We start from the raw sequence: 18,829 nt of genomic DNA on the forward strand, positions 1-18,829 counted from the left end.
ATTCCATTTGACTTGCACAAAAAAATATTTGTGTATTGCATTGTTTCGAGTAATGATTCAGATAGTTTTACATTTATTGACATAAAATATATTCAAGGTTTGTTCTCAAACATATCTAGCCAACTAACACTTTTGCTAGCTCTAGCTTCCTTTTCTTTTTGTTAAGGAATTTTTTTCCAATAAAAGAATGACTTTAATTATTAATTACATAGATGTAAAGGCTGAAACAAACCTTTTTATTATTTTCTCTTCAATTTCTTTTAATGTGATATTATTTATATCACTTCTATATTGAATCTTTGGTTAACGTCGTTCACTTACTACATTATCGTGCGTAAATGTAGTAATAAAAGAACCGTTTAAGACGAGACAAAATTAATTTAATATTTGATCAGCTCAGCCACCACAATTAATTTACACCTAAATTGGAAAGGAAGTAGTACAAGACTTCAACCTGTTGACTTTGCCATGGGTCGTTTTTGTACTAGAACTAAACTCTACTAGAGCTTCGGACACGGGTTCGATCGAATCTAGTAGCTTTGATCCATACACAGTATTTATCTATAAAAGTTCATTGAATATATACAAATTATTAATTTAAAACTCAATAATTTAGAAGAAATAGAATCTCGAACCCAGTAGCTTCAAATCCTAAGCTATGACTCGTGAATGACTCTCTACAACATACTTGAACCTGGTTTTAATATCAACTTATTACGGCCCAAAAATTTGGTAGAACATGATTGACACCCAACCTGAACTATCCATCGAACAAAGATAGTATGTTGTCATGGTATTGGACCCTGAGTTTTATTGATTCCTTCTTTTTGTTACCAGGGTTAACCCCCAAGCCATAATGTCTCAAAATGGATAGCATAGAGAAACCCTCATGCATGTCATGAAGACTATGACTATGTCTTAGGACCTCCCATTGTTGTAACATTTATGAGAAATCAGATATCAAGTCTAAACAAGGACAACATAACAAAAACTTCATTGTTGTAATGAGAACTATTATGTCTAAGGACCTTCTATTATTGTATCATTTACAGAAAATTGGGCTCCAGGTCATGATGCCTCCTGGGAGACATTGGAATTGACATTTTCTGGTTTCTGTCACTCAGCAAACAGTGAGTGTCCTCTCTTCTTAGCAGAAGCACCATGTACAGGCACTAAAACAACATCAAAGAGAAAGATGAATGACGCTTTGTCCCATCTCTTCATATTGATGTGCTAAGCTCAATTTCATCCGGATCAGGTCAGCTTGCTCCAACGGTTAAGACAGTTGAAATTTCGTTCATGCTGGCTTCTATCTCTCTTAAAAACAAAACAAAAAAAGAGAATTTTACAACATAAAGTTCCTATACTAAACTGGTGCATCTCTTCAGAAACCCACTCTTTAATTTGATAATAACATGCACGCTATAACATGTTTGAAGCATGAATCAATGGGAAGAGAATTATTTCTAATGAGTAGAAAATGATCTTTCTCGTGTCAATTGGGCAAATGTCTGATGAAAAGGTCTTAGCAACTAATAAGGGATCGCTGGAGAAGGTATGCCTTTGGGATTTTACTCTTCATCTAGATGTTCAAAGAGTTCTCTCCAATGAGACGCGGCTTCTTCTGGGGTTCGAAATGACCACAGGTGAGGCTTTGCTTTCTCACGTGTTTCCAAAATTTCCTGCTTCACAAGATCTAATGGTGAGTATGACAAACAAAACCAACAAAATAGTACAGGAAGCAATAGTTACTTTACGAGGATACGTAGGAAAAGCAAGCAGAGGTATAACTAAATTACCACATGACAAATTTTGTATCCACTTATTTTAGAAAAAAGCTTCTGCATCAACTAATCACATCTTCAGAAAAGCATCCAACCAAAAAGATAACTTTTGTAGCTCAGCAACACCATTTAGAAGCAAATACCATAGCATAACTGCCTCGGTCAAGAATATGGTTGGCGAATGAAATACCGATTCTTTTATCAATCAGATTCACAACTGTGGATGGGTTTGATTGTTATTACACAGATTTGCGGCGCAATGAGCGTAAATTGTTACTACTTAGATTTGAAGCACACTAAGTGTCCTGCACTATGTAGGATAACTGTTTAGCATGGATATCAAAATCAAAGGACAAGCCTACTACCTAGGAGCTGTAGTTAGATGCTTTTTTTTGTAGTAAACATATCAAAGACCTATATTTCTTTGATGACTTTGAAGACCTAGATCGATTTGGTTTTTGCCAAAATTCAAGCATGGCACTTGAGTAACTGACTTCCAGTATGGTTCTCAAAGACTAACCAGAAATTTTTTAATTCGTTATAACTGAGCCAAATGTCATGCAAGTCAAATTTCTTGATATCATGAAAACACCGACTGAAAAATCTTAAACCGAAATGAGAGATGGAATAAGGTTTAGGGAAAAGATGAGCTAAAACTTTAGCATCTGGGGCGAAAAGTGGAGGTAACGAGTCCACCAAAGGTAATCTATTATTGTATCTCCTTCAGTCATTTGCTAACATGATTGAGCTTCTAAGCCAGTCAACCAATTGCGATTCAACTTGCAAATAGAAGCAGATTTGTTGTACTGTAAATTGCACTTAATATTCTCAAGAGAGTGGAAAGTTCTAAGATAGCATGCTACAATAGTAAGTACTTTTGTTTAATCCCAAGGCAAGCACATAAAAAGTTGAACATGAGTATACCAAAAAGGCAGTTTAGTATAGCAGCAACAATGCATGCTGAAGCAAAGAATGTAAAACCAGAGTTGTGAAGCAAACGTCATATGAGAAAGAAAGAACTATAAGAAAAAGGGTGAATAAGTGAGGCATCACCTCTCGTTTGGCAAAACTAAATTAACCTTCCCATAGTTTGTGAAACATCTAAGACTTACCCTCTAGTTTAATGTCATTACTAAGATCTCCTTTACTGCCAATCTCCAGAATTCAAAAAATTAAATGCACATATAAGCATATTAGAATTGTTTTCAACTTTACCCTCCGACATGATTTTATTTCCCTAAAACAACAATAAAGTCAAAAAGGAAAGGTGCACATTAGAAAACCTCGTATCCTAGACCTTCCCCATTTGAAAAGTTTCTGCTTAGTATACCTCCTCTTCAGACATACAATTTTTCTAATCAACGAGTTGATAATTTGGAGAAGCCTCAGATTCAACAGCCAAAGCATCTAAACAAAGGAAGTTATATTCCTCATCCTATACTTACCTTTTTATCATCTCTATTTAATGCCTCCTGTTTTTTTTTTACTGGTTCAAAATCTCACATCATATATTACGAATTTTTTATGCTGATTTTATTTTTCAATCTACACTATTTCTCGAGGGGGAGGGGAGGAGACAGAGAGAGAAACTTGTTACGAGTCCCGATGCACACAGTTTGAATGAAAAGTTTAGAGAATTGAATCTTGTAGGTTAAACGTCTGCAGCATCACCACGTACATTTGTAGTGACAACTCATGAAGAAGAAAGTTTTCACCAGCTTACCGCATATGAATTCTCCACATGTTAGAATGCTCATCAATTTACAGCTTCAATGAATTTTCCCAAGTCAAAACGGAAGAGAGGAGAGGAGGCAGGGAGGAGTTACTGATCGTGGACTAAGTTAGCTTCAGTCAAATCCGCAAAGGGGAGGTAATCTTCTAGACACCAGATGTTATACGTGCGGAAAGAAGATGGAAGACACAGACCATCTATTCTGTGTTGCTAGATTGCTAGTCAATTGTGAAACCGATTTCTAAACCTTTAAAATTGACAATGCCAAAGACAGCCAATAGCATCTAGACAGGTAGGAACAGAGTGTCAGGGAGCAAATGAAACAAGGAAAGTTGAAGCATACAGGACAGTATTTGCGCAAGTAATTTTTTGGGTTGTTTGGAAGGAGAGAACCAAGCAGTCCTTTGAACATAAAGCAGTTTCAAATACATATGCTTGCATCTTTTGGTTGTTTTGCTGTACAATGAACAATGTTCATAAAAGAATCTTTATTTGACTTTATCAATTCCCAACCTCAATAAGGAATTGAGCTTCCTCACTGTATATAGCTAGCACACACTTGTTGCTGTGATATAAAGAACAGTACTCCCTATTTTCCGCTTTATATAATACTATTACTATTAGGGGAATTAAACAACCTTTTTTTTTTACTACAACCTTTTGATACGCCCCTCAAATACTTTTAAAATATAAAAGTTGCAATATAGAGTACTTTTTAACTAGTTTCTAATTATCTAAATTTTATTTTAAAAACTATAGAAATTGATGTTTGAATTGAGACCTAAAATTAAAAGGTTTGACCCTTGTCTCCGAACCCTTTCATTCTTTTTGAAAATGTAATTCAGGAGAAACACCCCACCAGCCCGCCAGTCCTCCCTCTCGATCTCGATCTTTATACTATGTACATACCTGGCACCAACTTACTGCTGTTACATGAATAAAATGATATTTACTTATCAAGAAAAAGGTTCAAAATGTCATTCTAGAAATGACAGGTAACTCCAGAAGTAACAGCTTGAAATCAAAAAATATAGTCCCATAATTGATAGCTGTCAATGCCAGGGGTTATCTAATTGGTCAAGGATCAGAGAAAAACCTGTACTTCCTGAGATCAAATCATGCTATCATCTCTTCTCCTATTTTATCCCTCTTTAGCAAGGAGAAACGGACATCTGTGGTGGTTAGTGAAGATACAGCTTCTCATATGCTTGCTATCATACAGTAAGTATTACTGGACGATTCAAAACTCACCAACTATACATGCCACATGCCCTTTCAAAAAGGGTAACAGGCATAACTCAAGAAAAACATCAATGTGCCTTCTCCACATATTCGTTTCTTTCCATATCAATTTTATTTTGGTTTTGAGTTCTATCATAAATTCAGAATGTCAAGCAACAAGCAGATATTGCTTATTAGATCACTTTGATTGATGCCACAATAGAAAACATAGTTTCAGACAAGTGTTGTGCTACATTGTAGAAAACTTATGATGAATAAAATATTGAATAAAAATCAACATAATCAGGAGGAGGAGCCTTGCAACCTTGTAGCATATCATGTATGAATCTAGACTTCTAGACATCTGAGATTGGTACCACCCTTCTCAAAGATACCATTAATAACTATTCAGGTTATATTTCAGTTTGTAAACCTTATCTGATGATCGCTATGCTAGCTATATATCAATTCGGATACATCATGCTCTGAGTCAAGCCTCCTACTGGTCTAAAAGAATAGCTTAACAAGACTGGTGGAAAAGGGAAATAAAGAATCAATACACAAGCAGCAGATTAAAATTGAAACAAGTTAATTGAAAAATAAAAACGGACAAACTGAGGGGAAGCCACCCAAAATTCGGATTTTAGTTCAGCTGGAGACAATCATGGTACATCAAGAAAAAAACTGTTCCATAGCCACCAACCATAGCTTACGAGTAAGTGAACAATTATGTCCAAAATAACTCCAAATCTGTGACTTTAAGTAATCTTACAAGCAACACAAGGTTTATTATTAACATGTAAAATTTATATTAGCATATTTGAATGAGTCAGAAGAAAAAAAGAACATCGTGAAACAATCCAGACTATGATGCAAGAGAGCACTGTACCTCCACTTCAGAAAACCTTTTGGTTTTTAAAGTCAGACAATCAAAGAGAGCACTCCATTTCTGACTACAATTATCAAGGACACCAACTCTATAGTACTGCTGCATCTGATGGACTGGAGCTGCCATAAATAATTCTACATCAGCCTTAAGAAATTCTCAATGAAGAAATTGCACGTAAGTACAGAAGACAAACAGATCTCGTATCAATCCCAGTGATAACAACTTTGGTTTCGCTCCTTCTGGGCTATTGATAAATTCATCTAGATAGTACAACCAAAAAAAAATTTGTTAACAACAGCAACATAACAGAAGGTATGGTGGTGAACCTTCTACTCAGAATCTAGAGTTTAGAAGCTTCCAGGCATTTCCTTCCTTAATAAGGATGGAAGAAGAACAAAGAGAAAAGGGGTGGCGAGGGGTGAAAACTGAAAATAGTAGCAAACAATATCATAAGTGTCATCAGAATCACAGAGCAAGACTCGCATCACTTCAGATAAAGCGAGTTACCAGTAGTCTATGATACTGTTGTTCAATAGTTCACCTCAGTTGCAGTGGATTGGCTAATGCTACTAAAGGCAAGAATGAGCGCATGACTTGTGTTTTGAATCCCCGCTTAGCTAAACAGCAATCTAGATCCTTGAAGAACCTGAGCTTGCAAAGCTCTCTTCTGACAACCCCAAGAGCAATCTTTATTTTGCTAGTATCGCGCTACTAACTAATTTATATAAACAATTAACCAGCCTCCTCGGTCTACCATTTGTTTGATCATTCACTAAATACTTATTTAAGGCATTCAGGTGTTACAAACAGTAATCCTTTCAATGGAAAAGATAACTGAATTAAATTCTGTAATTGTTTGGTCATCTATCCAACCTCTTTCTCCTTTCGTCATCTAAAATAACAAAATGGTAAGATCCTATTAGTGGATATTGGCATCTCGAAACAATCTTAACGACTAATTGAATCCCGACATAAAAATTGATACCAAAGGGACAAAACTATTGTGATCCCTAACAATTAGGTTCTCCAAACTTCTTCCATTTGGTTACTATTATTAAGTCATGATTAAGAGGATTTTGATACCTTTAACAGAAACCCCTGCAACCTAACCTTATTTTAGCTATGAGATAAGAAAGGAATGATTTGATTAAGAATAGAAGCAATTAAATACTGTGAAAATATATAAATCAAGCAAAAGATTGATGCAAACAAAGATACAACTCAAGCCACATAAATAAAGATTAGAGCTTGTAAATTATTTTCTTTTTTTAAATGCGGGGAACAAAAGAATAAATCTAAGTGGATAGGAAACATACAGTAGCAGAACCAGAGGGCATCAAAGTAAGGGGCGCATGATAGTCGTCGTGGTTGCTTTTCTGAACTCATCTGAAAGGTTTGCTAAATTCGCCCGTAGAAACGTCGATGTTAAGAGAAGAAAAGATAATTATTTATTTACTTTTTTATTTTATATTTCTCGTAACTCTCAAAAACTTTTTAAAATTGAAGAGAAATTACTTTAAAAACTGAAAACGTTTGTGTTAGAGAAGGGAGGGGAATGAATTTGAGGGAAAGTGAAATAAAGATCTAAAAAGAGATCGACGGATTCCGGCAAGGACGGTGGATGCCGGTGTACGGACGGTGGTTTAAGCGGTAGCTCCGCCGTGAACGGGAGAATTAAGGCCGGAAAGAAAAAATAAGAAAGAGATAAGAGACTTGGGGGGAAGAAAGAGAGAGGATGTAGAATTTATATACAGGGAAAAAACCGAAATGGGCAACTGGTGTATAAATATATCCATTAATTAATAAATTGCCCTTGTCTAGTTAATTAATATCTATAATGCCATTCCGCTTTCAGGAGCGAAAGAGATATGGAGTTAATTCGAAATGACCATAATGTTTAGGTTTTTTGTCGCTATTTGGGAGTTGAGAATGGAAGTTGAAGGTCAGTTTCGGAATTTGAATTGACTATGGATTGTGGTAATTTGTAATATAAAGGGGAATTGAAGGGTACTTTTGTAAGTTTAATAGAATTTGGAACATCTAGTTATTGCCAGCGGTGCGAGCTCCGTGTCTTTAGCATTGCCCTTGGACGGTCAGGATCGGGGCTTTTGTTCTTTTATGGAAAAATAATTATTTGTTCCAAATTTTTCAAAAAGTTTTTCATTTATTAGAGGTCATGATGAAGATTTTAAACTTAAATACGCATAAATAATCATTCTTTTACGTATGGTTTCGTTAATTACACCCTTCATCGCATTTTATTTGAAAGCGTTTGATGATGTACGACGTTTAAAAAAAATGTCATAATATTTAGGTGACTGTATAACATGAGATGTATAAGAATATAAAGATATTATTTTTTTAAGACATATTAAAAGATGAAAGTGTGTCATATAAAATGGGACAACAAAAGTGGCATGTATGTTGTTTATGCTCATCTTAATTAATTTTTACTTTACTTCAGTAGATTACTGTAATTTGATGTATGTTTAACCAAAAATCTGAGTCTTTGGTCAAAGCTAAAAAGAAATTCGGGTTACTGATGGAGACGAAAATAAAATATTTTTGAGAATGATGGTAAAGCAGTAAATAGCTTTGTATTTCAGTAAGATCCCAATAGTATTTTGTATCCTTACAGATGGTGAGTTTTACTCCTTTTATAGTTAATTCTAGGAGAAGATGTAATGTCTTTGTCTTAATGAGACAATTATGAGCAATAAATGGCATTAAAAGAAACGTTACACAATCATTTCTTTTTAATTCAAATATTCTAACGTATTTGATATTTAATGCTGTATTTAGACTCTTTTACGTCATCAGATTCGTATCTTCAACTTCTTCCGATCTTCGGTCTTTAAATGACTTGGATAGGTACGAGACTCGTACCTATTTTAGTAACGGTCCACACCTATGTTGCTTTCTTTTTCCCTTATCTGTTGTCGCCCGTGCCTCTTGGCTTGTGTTTTGACCGTTTGACCAATCCACGTGCCATGTCACGTCACCTACAATGTAAATTCAATTTTTTCTCAATACAGATAGTCCCCCCCCCCCACTTTCCATTTATTTATCAAGTAAATAATTGGAAAGTGGATCTTCATAAAAAGGGAATTTTTGCCGTAATTAATATTATGACAAATACTGACGCTTCAATTGTCCCTTCCATTTAATGTTTTACATACGTGTCACCTTCTGATTGGTTCTTCAATTCTACACCCTTTTTTCGAGACTTCTTCATTCACACTATTCACGAAATGATAGTTGCCTTTATTATAGGCTTTTCATCACTGCACTTCTAAGTTTGACGGTTGTCATTATAATCATTTTTAATCCTTTTTCGTTTACCTTCTTCTTCATAGATCTTCAACAAGCAATTTCTTACTTACTTGTATTTTCTCTCCCCTTTAGTACATCTTTCTTCAACAATGTCATCTCCAAACCCTAACCCTAGAAAAGTTCCCACTCTCGATCACTTCCCCAATGCCCCCACAAGACATAGGAGAGGCAGAGGGGGTAGGCTTCGGAGCTTGGGCCTAGGGTCCGCTCGTGATGGTTTATCTGGTCCTGCTTCTTCTTCTCCTAGTATCGGGAGTTCTATTCCGAAGACCCCTTCTTCTAAAGGTAAAGAAATCCTTGATTCTTCTCAAGAACCTTTAGTCGATGAAATTGTTCCCAGTGATTGTCTTTTGGGAGTGATAGAACGTCTCTTCAAAAGCAAATTGTAAATTTAGAAAAAGTTGACACTTATCCTTCATTAGTAACCGAGCTTACAATTCCTACCATCAGAAGGGATTGTAACTGGAGCAATAGTCTTCGAATGTCAATTCCTTCCCCAAATCAAAGAATTTCTTCCTTTAAAAGTGGTTACTCTTTTGTTTATACTTACCCCTTTACTTTGGGTTTTAATCCTCCGGTTGACCCAGTCATTATTGACTTTTGCCGTTTCTTTAAAATCTGTTTGGCCCAAGTTGGTCTCCTAGTGTGGAGAGCAGTGGCTTGTCTGAGATACTTATCTGCCAAAGTCAATGTCAACTTTACCTTTTCTCACCTTGTTCATTTATATCATCCCAATTTAATGCGTCATAGGGTTTTTGCCTTAACTGCAAGAAGCAAAAAGGTTTTGGTAAACCCTGAAGATGACAAAGATCGTGGATGGTATACCCGTTACGTTGCTGTACGTACGGTGGATTTACTTGGTGAAACAAATATTCCCTTCCTTGAGAAGTGAAATTTTGCACGTAAGTTTCCTTTTATTTGCCGCACCTATTTTTGAGAATTCTGATTCTTTTTCTAACTTCGCCTCTTTTTGGTTTTTTGTAGCAACCATGGGGGATGTGGAACTTATTCATGACTTTCGTGGTTGGGTAGATTCAATTTTGAAGATTGCTCCTAAGGATCAAAGAACTTGGAAATCAATTTCTTCTTTACATGGCTGGAAGGTGAAAACACATGGTATGTCCCTTTTTGTCTTTTTACATGTTAAGCACCTTTTTATCAATGTTGATTATGCATCCTTCTTTTAATCAGGATTTGGTGTTAGAGGAATGGCAGCTGATGTAGCTATGGCCATTCGCATGTCTGCTAATGTTACTCTTGCTTTGAACAAGGCTCGAGCTTCGCTTCCCAAAAGGAAAGCTATAAGAGAAAGTTCTGAGAATGAGGAAGAGGAGGATACCTCTTTAATTGCCAGGCCAAGAGTTAGGAGACGAGTCATTAATAATGATGAAATTGAAGATACCCCTGCTCAAATCTCATCCGCCGAGCCTGTTTTGATCCATTCTGACGAGGACACCGTGCCAAGAGATACTAATGAATCAATTCTACGTCTTTTTGATAGTGGTTTTGAGAGTGGCGAGCTCGGCCCTGTTTTTGATGAAGCTCCTCTCTCCTCATTCGTTCCTATTTCCTCCATTCCTTTGCCAGTTTCAACTGCACCTGCTTCTGTTCCTGTGTTGGTTTCTTCATCTTCTCCTTCCATCCCTTCGTTGACTCCTATGACTCCTGCTGCTGTGTTTACCTTTTCTACTACTCCTCCTTCCATAGCTCCTCCTCCCTTCGTTCAGCATACAGAGGCGGGTTCTAGCAGTAGAACCATGGCTATGAGAAGTGTTACTCTTGAAGTTCCTACCAACCATAGCCTTTTGAGAAAGACTAGTAGAGCTGATGTTTGGCTCGAGCCTCTAATCGGTGATATTGAGAAGAAGAAGATGGAGAGCCACAGCTGCCTGACTCTGATGAATGACATAGTTCATTCTACTTTGAAGGTATTTTTCCCTTACCAACAAGTTTTTTGTTTCTAATCTACAAATCCTCATTTCTATGAGTTGTCTCTGTAGGCTAACCTCATTAGTACAGAATTGATGGAAAGAATTTCCCTTCTGGAAAGAAAAACCCGTGAGTCTAAAAAATCTATCCATGAAGCCGAGGAAATAGCCAGGGGAGCCCAGCTTGAAGCAACTAATTGGAAAGAACAGTTTGAGAATGCTCAGGGGACCATAGAGGAGTTGCAAGAAAGTAGAAACCTCCTGGAGCAGCAAAAGCGTGGTTTGACTTCTGAACTTGCAACTTCCAAGGCTTCTTCAAGACAATTTAAAAGAGATAAAGAGCTTTTGGAGTGCTCATTGTCAGAACAATTATCAAAGGCTAGTGAAGAAGTCAGGGAGCTTAAGGCACTTTTAGCCAAGAAAGAAGAGTATACATGAGAATTAGTGCAAAGCTTGACTCAAGCTCAAGCTGACTTATAGACCTCATCTGACGAGATTCGAGCTTTGAAGAGTTCTCATGCCTCCCTTGAAGCCTCCTTTGATTCCCATTTAGCTGAACACCAAATATTGAAGAACGATCTTGCTATGTGGGAAATAGAGTATGGACTTCTGGAAGAGAATTTCAAGATAGATGTAAGTTGGGCTTTCCTGAAATCTCGTCGTGATGCTTTGATGGAAGCTGCTCAGGAAAGCTTTGATTTGCAATCTGAATTAGCCAAAGTCTTAGACACTATCGAGAAAAGTCAACCTGTTGATACTCCTTCTCCTGCACTTGATGCTTCTGGAACGGAAGAGCTTTTAAATGAAGAAGTGGCTACTACGGTGATTGGAGTTGCAATTCCAGCTCCCGAGGGTGAAACTTCTATGACACAGTCCATGAAAGCTGAAGCTCCCGTGTCTCTTGCTTCCCTCGGTGATTTTCACACTCCAGGCCCAGTTGAAACCGCTCCTATTGCTACTCCCTCAGAAGTTGTTACCGTGCATATGACTGCCCCTGAAAATGAGATTGCAACTTCTGATGTTCCAACCCCTTCAGTGACTAGTTGAATGTATTTCAAACTTTACTGTTTTTTTTAAATTGGTGGTGTTATCCCTTGGCAATTTTAAGGGATCTTTTGACGAAGTCCCCAGTTACCATAATGGGGCATTTGTAAAAAAGAAATATTTTGCTGACTAAGTTTGTACTTAGTCTTTTATATTAAGAGGTTTTATCGGTACTTCTGTATATTTTATTCTTGCCTATTTATCTAGGACTTATAGAATAACTTAGCATTTTTATCCATTTAAAATGCTTTATGATTCTTCTCATGGATTATCAACATGAGACTTTATAAAAGAGGTCCCTTTTATCTTATCGATACTTAATGAAGAAGACGTCTCAACTTCATAATGGTGTTATAATACGATGAAAGAAATAGGAATACACATGTTTTGTATGAAACAACTTTGGCAAGTTTTTATTCATGAACTTTAACAAGTGTTTGACTATTACATGTATTACAATACATCTATAACTTTCTCGTAACTGTTTTTCTTGTAACAGATTTGTACATAACATAAAATAAATAAGGTTTTTCTTCATAACATGTTTCAGTATATAGTCATGACCCTATCTTTACATATTAAGAAGGGATTGAGAGGTGACTTTGTTTATGAGTTTGAGAGATGACTCTGTTGTTCTCATGAATGCTGAAGACTTCGTAACTTTTTCTCAACGCTTGTCTCTTTGTGGCCGACTTTTGTTCGATATTCGTATCTGTTTTTCTACACATATCTGTATATAATATGTAGTCCCCCAAGTGTTTGAGCGGTGAAGTATGAAGCCTCGAGCACTTGTTTATTTTTTTTACTTTGGCCCTTTTCCTGAAACAGAAAAATATACGGGACTCGGAGGTGCGATTATAGATGAAGACTGCCTAGCTCGTGTGTATTTCCATCAGATTAATTGTAACCCTGGGCTAAGAAATTAAGAATACTCCATTTTGCCTTGCAGGTTGTGACTCATCATTTGGCACGAGTTAGGGTTTTTGCCTAGCATCTAAAATCGTTAGTAAAACATTAATAATTCAAGAGAGAAATTTTAACATGGTGATACCTGACCGTGGGTACTTTCTCAGAAGTAATATCTTTTTAAATGGACTGCATTCCAATGTGAGGGTAAAACTTTGCCGTCCATTGTCTCCAACTCGTATGCTCCTTTTCCCGCAATATCACGAACTTTGTACGGTCCTTCCCACGTTGGACTTAGCTTTCCTGAATTAGCAGCCTTTGCAGATTAGAACACCTTTTTAAGCACGAAGTCCCCAATTTTGAAAAATCTGAGGCATGCTTTCCTATTGTAATATCGTTCAATTACTTGCTTTTGTGCTGCCATTCTTATCAATGCAGCTTCTCTTCTTCCTTCAAGCAAATCAAGGTTGACCCACATCTCTTCATCATTAGATTCCTTCGTTGTTCGATCGTACCGTGTGCTTGGCTCACCTATTTCAACTGGAATTAAGGCTTCCGCACCATAAACCATTGAAAATGGTGTTTCTCAGTGCTTGTTTTTGTCGTTGTACGATAAGCCCATAATACTCCAGGTAACACCTCAGGCCAATTACCTTTTGAATCATGTAACCTCTTCTTCAAGTTGTTGATAATGACTTTGTTAGTGGATTTCGCTTGTCCATTACCCACTGGATGGTATGGCGTAGACATTATTCTTTTAATCTGCCAACTTCGAAGAAATTCTGTGATTTGAGCTCCTATGAATTGTGGTCCATTGTCACACACGATCTCCTTTGGTGCTCCAAAGCGGCATATTATATTTCGCCATATGAAGTCTTTAACTTCCTTCTCTCGTACCTGTTTAAATGCCCCTGCTTCTACCCATTTAGTGAAATAATCTGTAAGTACAAGTAGAAACTTTACTTGACCTTTTGCTTGTGGAAGTGGACCTACGATATCCATTCCCCATTTCATAAAAGGCCACGGGGCTATAACAGGGTGTAGTAACTCAGCTGGTCTATGCATATTATTGCCGTATCTTTGACATTTATCACATTTGGACACGAAACTGTTTGCCTCTTCTTCCATCTTAGGCCAATAATATCCTGCGCGAATTAATGTTCTTACCAGTGACCTCCCCCCTGCATGATTTCCACAATGTATTTCGTGCACTTCTCTCATCACATATTCTGTTTGAGAGGGTCCGAGACACCTTGCTAGTGGTCCACCGAACATCTTTCAATAAAGATTTCCTTGATATAAACAATATCGAGCAGCTTTTTTGCGAAGCGCGTGAGCCTTTCCTTTGTCATTAGGCACGGTACCGTGCTGTAAAAAGACAACAATTTCGTTTCTCCAATCCCATGTTAAATGATTAAAATTTACCTCATTTTTATCAGGTTCGAGAACGGAATGAAATAAATGTATGACTGAAGCATTTGTATCGTTTGCTACGTCTGCTGCAGATGCGAGATTAGCTAAAGCATCTGCCTCTATATTCTCATCTCTTGGGATCTGCACTACTTTCCAAGTTTGGAATTGCTTTATTAACTCCCGTACCTTTGCGAGGTATTCTTGCATTCGCGTCTCCCTGGCTGTATAAGTCCCCAGCATTTGATTGACCACGAGTTGAGAATCACTCTTGATTATAATCCGCGTTATGCCGAGTTCTCGTGCCAATTCTAGACCTGCAATTACAGCCTCATACTCTGCTTCATTGTTAGTTATAAAATGACATTTTATAGCCTGTCTAATAGTCTCACCCGTAGGTGGTACGAGGACTATCCCTAGGCCTGCCCCTTTTACATTAGATGAACCATCGGTGAATAAAACCCAAGTCCCCGGGTTTGCACCATTAAAAACTTGTAATTCTATTTCTGCTTCTAAATGCATCCCCTGACTAAAATCAGCCACGAAATCAGCTAGTACTTGAGATTTTATAGCGGTCCTGGGTTGATAAATGATTTCGTATTCACTTAGTTCTATAGCCCATTTTGCTAATCTTCCTGAAAGTTCGTGTTTATGCAAAATATTTCGAAGCGAAAAAGCAGTAACTACAATAATGGGATGACATTGAAAATAAGGTCATAATTTTCTAGATTGTTAGAAAATAATAATAAACAAAATTGGCTTTGAGGCGTGAAAATCGACTGTCCTTAAAGAGTTATCGCATGTATACTAATTTAGGGAAAATACAAAACGATTCTCTTCAGGATACAACAAAGCCTGCAGTAACACTTGTGATTTTCTATATCCACTTCGTTGGAATTCTTGTGTATTTATAGGCAACCAACATACCATTTCAGAAAGGATGTCTTGTTTCACAAACATACACGACTATTTATTCGAATTTTGAATTTAAAATTCAAATAAATTTGATTTTACTGTTAAAAATAATTAACACTAGGATCTCGTGCCTGTTGAGTCAATCTCGTGCCTGTTGAGACAATCTCGTGCCTGTTGAGTCAGTCTCGTGCCTGTTGAGATAATCTCGTGCCTGTTAAGTCAGTCTCGTACCTGTTGAGACAAACGCGTGCCTGTTATGTGCTATTTCATAATGATCAGTTCCGAGGCTAACAGGCACGGTACGAGTAAGGTCGGTCCCGGGAGTGTATCACATGACAGGCACGGAACTTCTTTCTTCCGATGTGGGAAGAATCCCACTTCCAACTTTCCAATAACAAACTATCTTACAATCCCCCACTAGTTTGTTATTTCGCTTCATAACACTTGTGAATAATTGAAAGTATCTTTTACAGATTTGAACTTTCCTTTAGTGTAAGTATATTAAAGTTTTGACGAAGTTAATGGTATCTTAAGATTTGAACCACAACTCCTTGTGCCAAAACCGAAAGTACCACACACACAGTGTTATCTAGTAGCTTAGAAAATCCAGTATTCGCTTTAGCACGTTTACGACCATGTGCTCATCCTGAATTCATGAATATTTACAAGATCAACCCTTTAAATCTTGCTAGAAGCGGCACTACTTCAATATTCATATAGGTGGAATTAGTTACTATGTCCCTGTTACTCCAGACATTAATAATTCCATTAAGATTAATCAACCTCTTCATGTAACAGTTTGCACTTTGGAGTTTGTCTTTATGCCCCTGTTATAACAAGCATTTAACAACTCCTTAACTCCTCACATAACAGTAAGTAGTACAATAGAATTAGGGCTCCTAAAGAGGAGATCAGTGCTTAAATAATACAAGTAACTTGTTATTACCCATTGAACTTATATTGTTAGAATGTATACTAACTCAAAGTGAGGTTCCTATTCCTTGTATTTAATTTAAGGGTCTCAGCCCCATCTCTTCACAAGTTTGTTGTACTACATCTCTACCTAATGGCTTCGTAAGTGGATCAACCAAATTCTTATTTGATCTCACATATATTATAGTTATAGCTCCATTTGTAATTAATTCTCTTATATAAGCATGTCTCAAGCTTATATGTCTCGATTTCCCATTGTATATTTTATTGTAAGCAACACACATTGTAGTCTCACTATCACAGAATATGGAAATGGCTGGCATAGGTTGTGGCCACAACTTTATATCAAGTAACATATTCCTCAGCCATTCTGCTTCTTTTCCAGCAGCTGCTAATGCAATAAATTCAGATTCCATAGTAGAATGGGAAATACATGTTTGTTTCTTGGATGCCCAACTAATGGCTCCACCGCCTAGAGTAAATATCCATCATGATGTGGATTTATTATCATTAACACTTATAATCCAACTTGCATCAGAATATCCCTCTAATACATTAGGAAAACCATTATAGCAAATGCCTAAGTGCTTTGTATATTTTAAATATCCAAGTACTCTACTTATTGCTTTCCAATGATCATTTCCTGGATTACTGGTAAACATTGAAAGTTTACAAACAGCAAATGCAATGTCGGGTCTAGTGCAATGCATTGCATACATCATACTACCTATCGCACTTGCATACTCCAACTGTGTTACTACTCTTCCAGTATTTGCAGTTAGCTTAACACTAGAATCATAAGGAGTATTATACCCCTTTATTCCTAAATGACTGAATTTAGTAAGGATTTTATCTATATAATGTGCTTGTGACAAAGTCACTTGCTTGTTATCTCTTTTGACCTTGATTCCCAAAATAGTATCAACTTCATTTAAATCCTTCATTTTAAAAACTGAGGTTAAATACTTTTTTGGTCTCGGTAATTCCTTGTAGATTCGTACCAAAAATCAGCATGTCATCGACATATAAACAAATTATTACTCCATATTCTTTTGTAAATTTAGAGTAAATGCACTTGTCTGCATTATTATGTACGAATCCGGTTGATAGTATTACACTATCAAATCTTTCATGCCACTGTTTAGGCGCTTGGTTAAGACCATAAAGAGACTTTATCAATTTACAAACTTTCTTCTCGTTTCCCGGAAGAACAAATCCTTCAGGTTGTTGCATATATATTTCTTCACTAAGGTTCCCATTTAAAAAGGTTGTTTTAACATCCATTTGATGTACGTAAAGATCATAGATAGAGGCCAAGGATAAAAGGACTCTAATGGATGTTATTCTTGCAACAGGAGCATATGTATCAAAATAGTCTATGCCTTCCTTTTGAGTGAAACCTTTTGCAACTAATCTTGCTTTGAAGGTTTGGACATAACCATCTGTATTGTACTTTCTCCTAAAGACCCACTTACAACTATAGGTTTTGATCCAAGAGGAAGATCAACCAAAACCCAAGTGTTGTTGGATATAATTGAGTCCATTTCATCATTAATGGCCTCTTTCCAAAAGGCAGCGTCTCTAGAAGACATTGCTTCTTGAAACGTCTTTGGGTCTTCTTCAACATTTAATACAACAGGAATTTGATTACAAACGTTTGTCCTATCTCCTTCAACAAGAAATACTATAGATTGTGAAGAAATAAAATCAGAACCAAGATGTTTTTCTTTTCTTATTCTTTGGCTTTTCCTTGGTTCTATCTGCATATCATCACTTCTTTCCTTAGTTTTAATAATTTCAGAAAGCGACAATTTATTAGCATCGATACGTTTTCCATTTATTTCAGTCATTTCATCAACATTGTCATTTATAAATTTATTTTCAATAAATTCAACATGTATAGATTCTATAATGACATTAGATTCTAGATCTAGCAGTCTATAAGCTTTGGAGTGTTGTGCATATCCTACAAAAACACTTTTAATTCCTCTAGGACCCAATTTTGTTCTTTGATGGTCAGGTACTCTATAATAGGATATACACCCCCACACTTTAAAATAATTTAAATTTGGTTTTTTACCATTCCAAAACTCATAAGGCGAAATATGCATACTTTTTGAAGGCACTCTATTTAAAATATATGCAGTTAGTAGTGCTTCACCCCATAAATTATGTGGCAAATGTGCATTAAGTAACATAGCATTAACCATATCCACCAAAGTTCTATTTTTTCTTTCCGCTAACCTATTTTGTTGAGGAGTATAAGGGGCACTCATTTGATGTATTAGGTCATGCTCTTCACAGAACTTATTAAATTCGTTAGGAAAATATTCTCCGCCTCTATCACTTCGAATAATTTTAATTTTCCTACTCCTTTGATTTTCCACAACAGACTTGTATTCTTTAAACTTTTGAAAAGCTTCGTCCTTAGTTCTAAGTAGGTAAACATATGTAAATCTAGAGAAGTCATCTATAAAAGTAATAAAATATCTTTTGCCTCCTCTAGTTAATTCTCCATTTAATTCACACAAGTCTGAATGTATTAAATCTAATAGTTCTGTGGATCTTTCAACTTTACGAAATGGTTTCTTTGTCATCTTTGCTTGTATGCAAATTTCACATTTTATATGTTGAGTTTTACATGAGATATAACCATTTTTGGACATATAATTCAAGGAGCCAAAATTTAAATGTCCTAGTCTAGCATGCCATAAACAAGAATCAGACTCAACGA

General features: G+C 36.4%; 1 long non-coding RNA gene across 1 annotated transcript; it reads right to left on the minus strand.

Annotated features, from left to right (window-relative positions):
* Window positions 1-915: 915 nt before the first annotated feature.
* LOC107811621 (uncharacterized) lies at window positions 916-7,380 on the minus strand. The gene is made up of 3 exons (XR_012711453.1): window positions 6,943-7,380; window positions 5,627-5,745; window positions 916-1,682 (listed from the first exon to the last, which is right to left on the minus strand). It is a non-coding gene; the product is annotated as an uncharacterized LOC107811621 (long non-coding RNA).
* Between the last annotated feature and the right edge of the window lie 11,449 nt (window positions 7,381-18,829).

Source organism: Nicotiana tabacum, chromosome 7 (assembly GCF_000715075.1).
Source record: "Nicotiana tabacum cultivar K326 chromosome 7, ASM71507v2, whole genome shotgun sequence".
NCBI classification, from domain to species: domain Eukaryota; kingdom Viridiplantae; phylum Streptophyta; class Magnoliopsida; order Solanales; family Solanaceae; genus Nicotiana; species Nicotiana tabacum.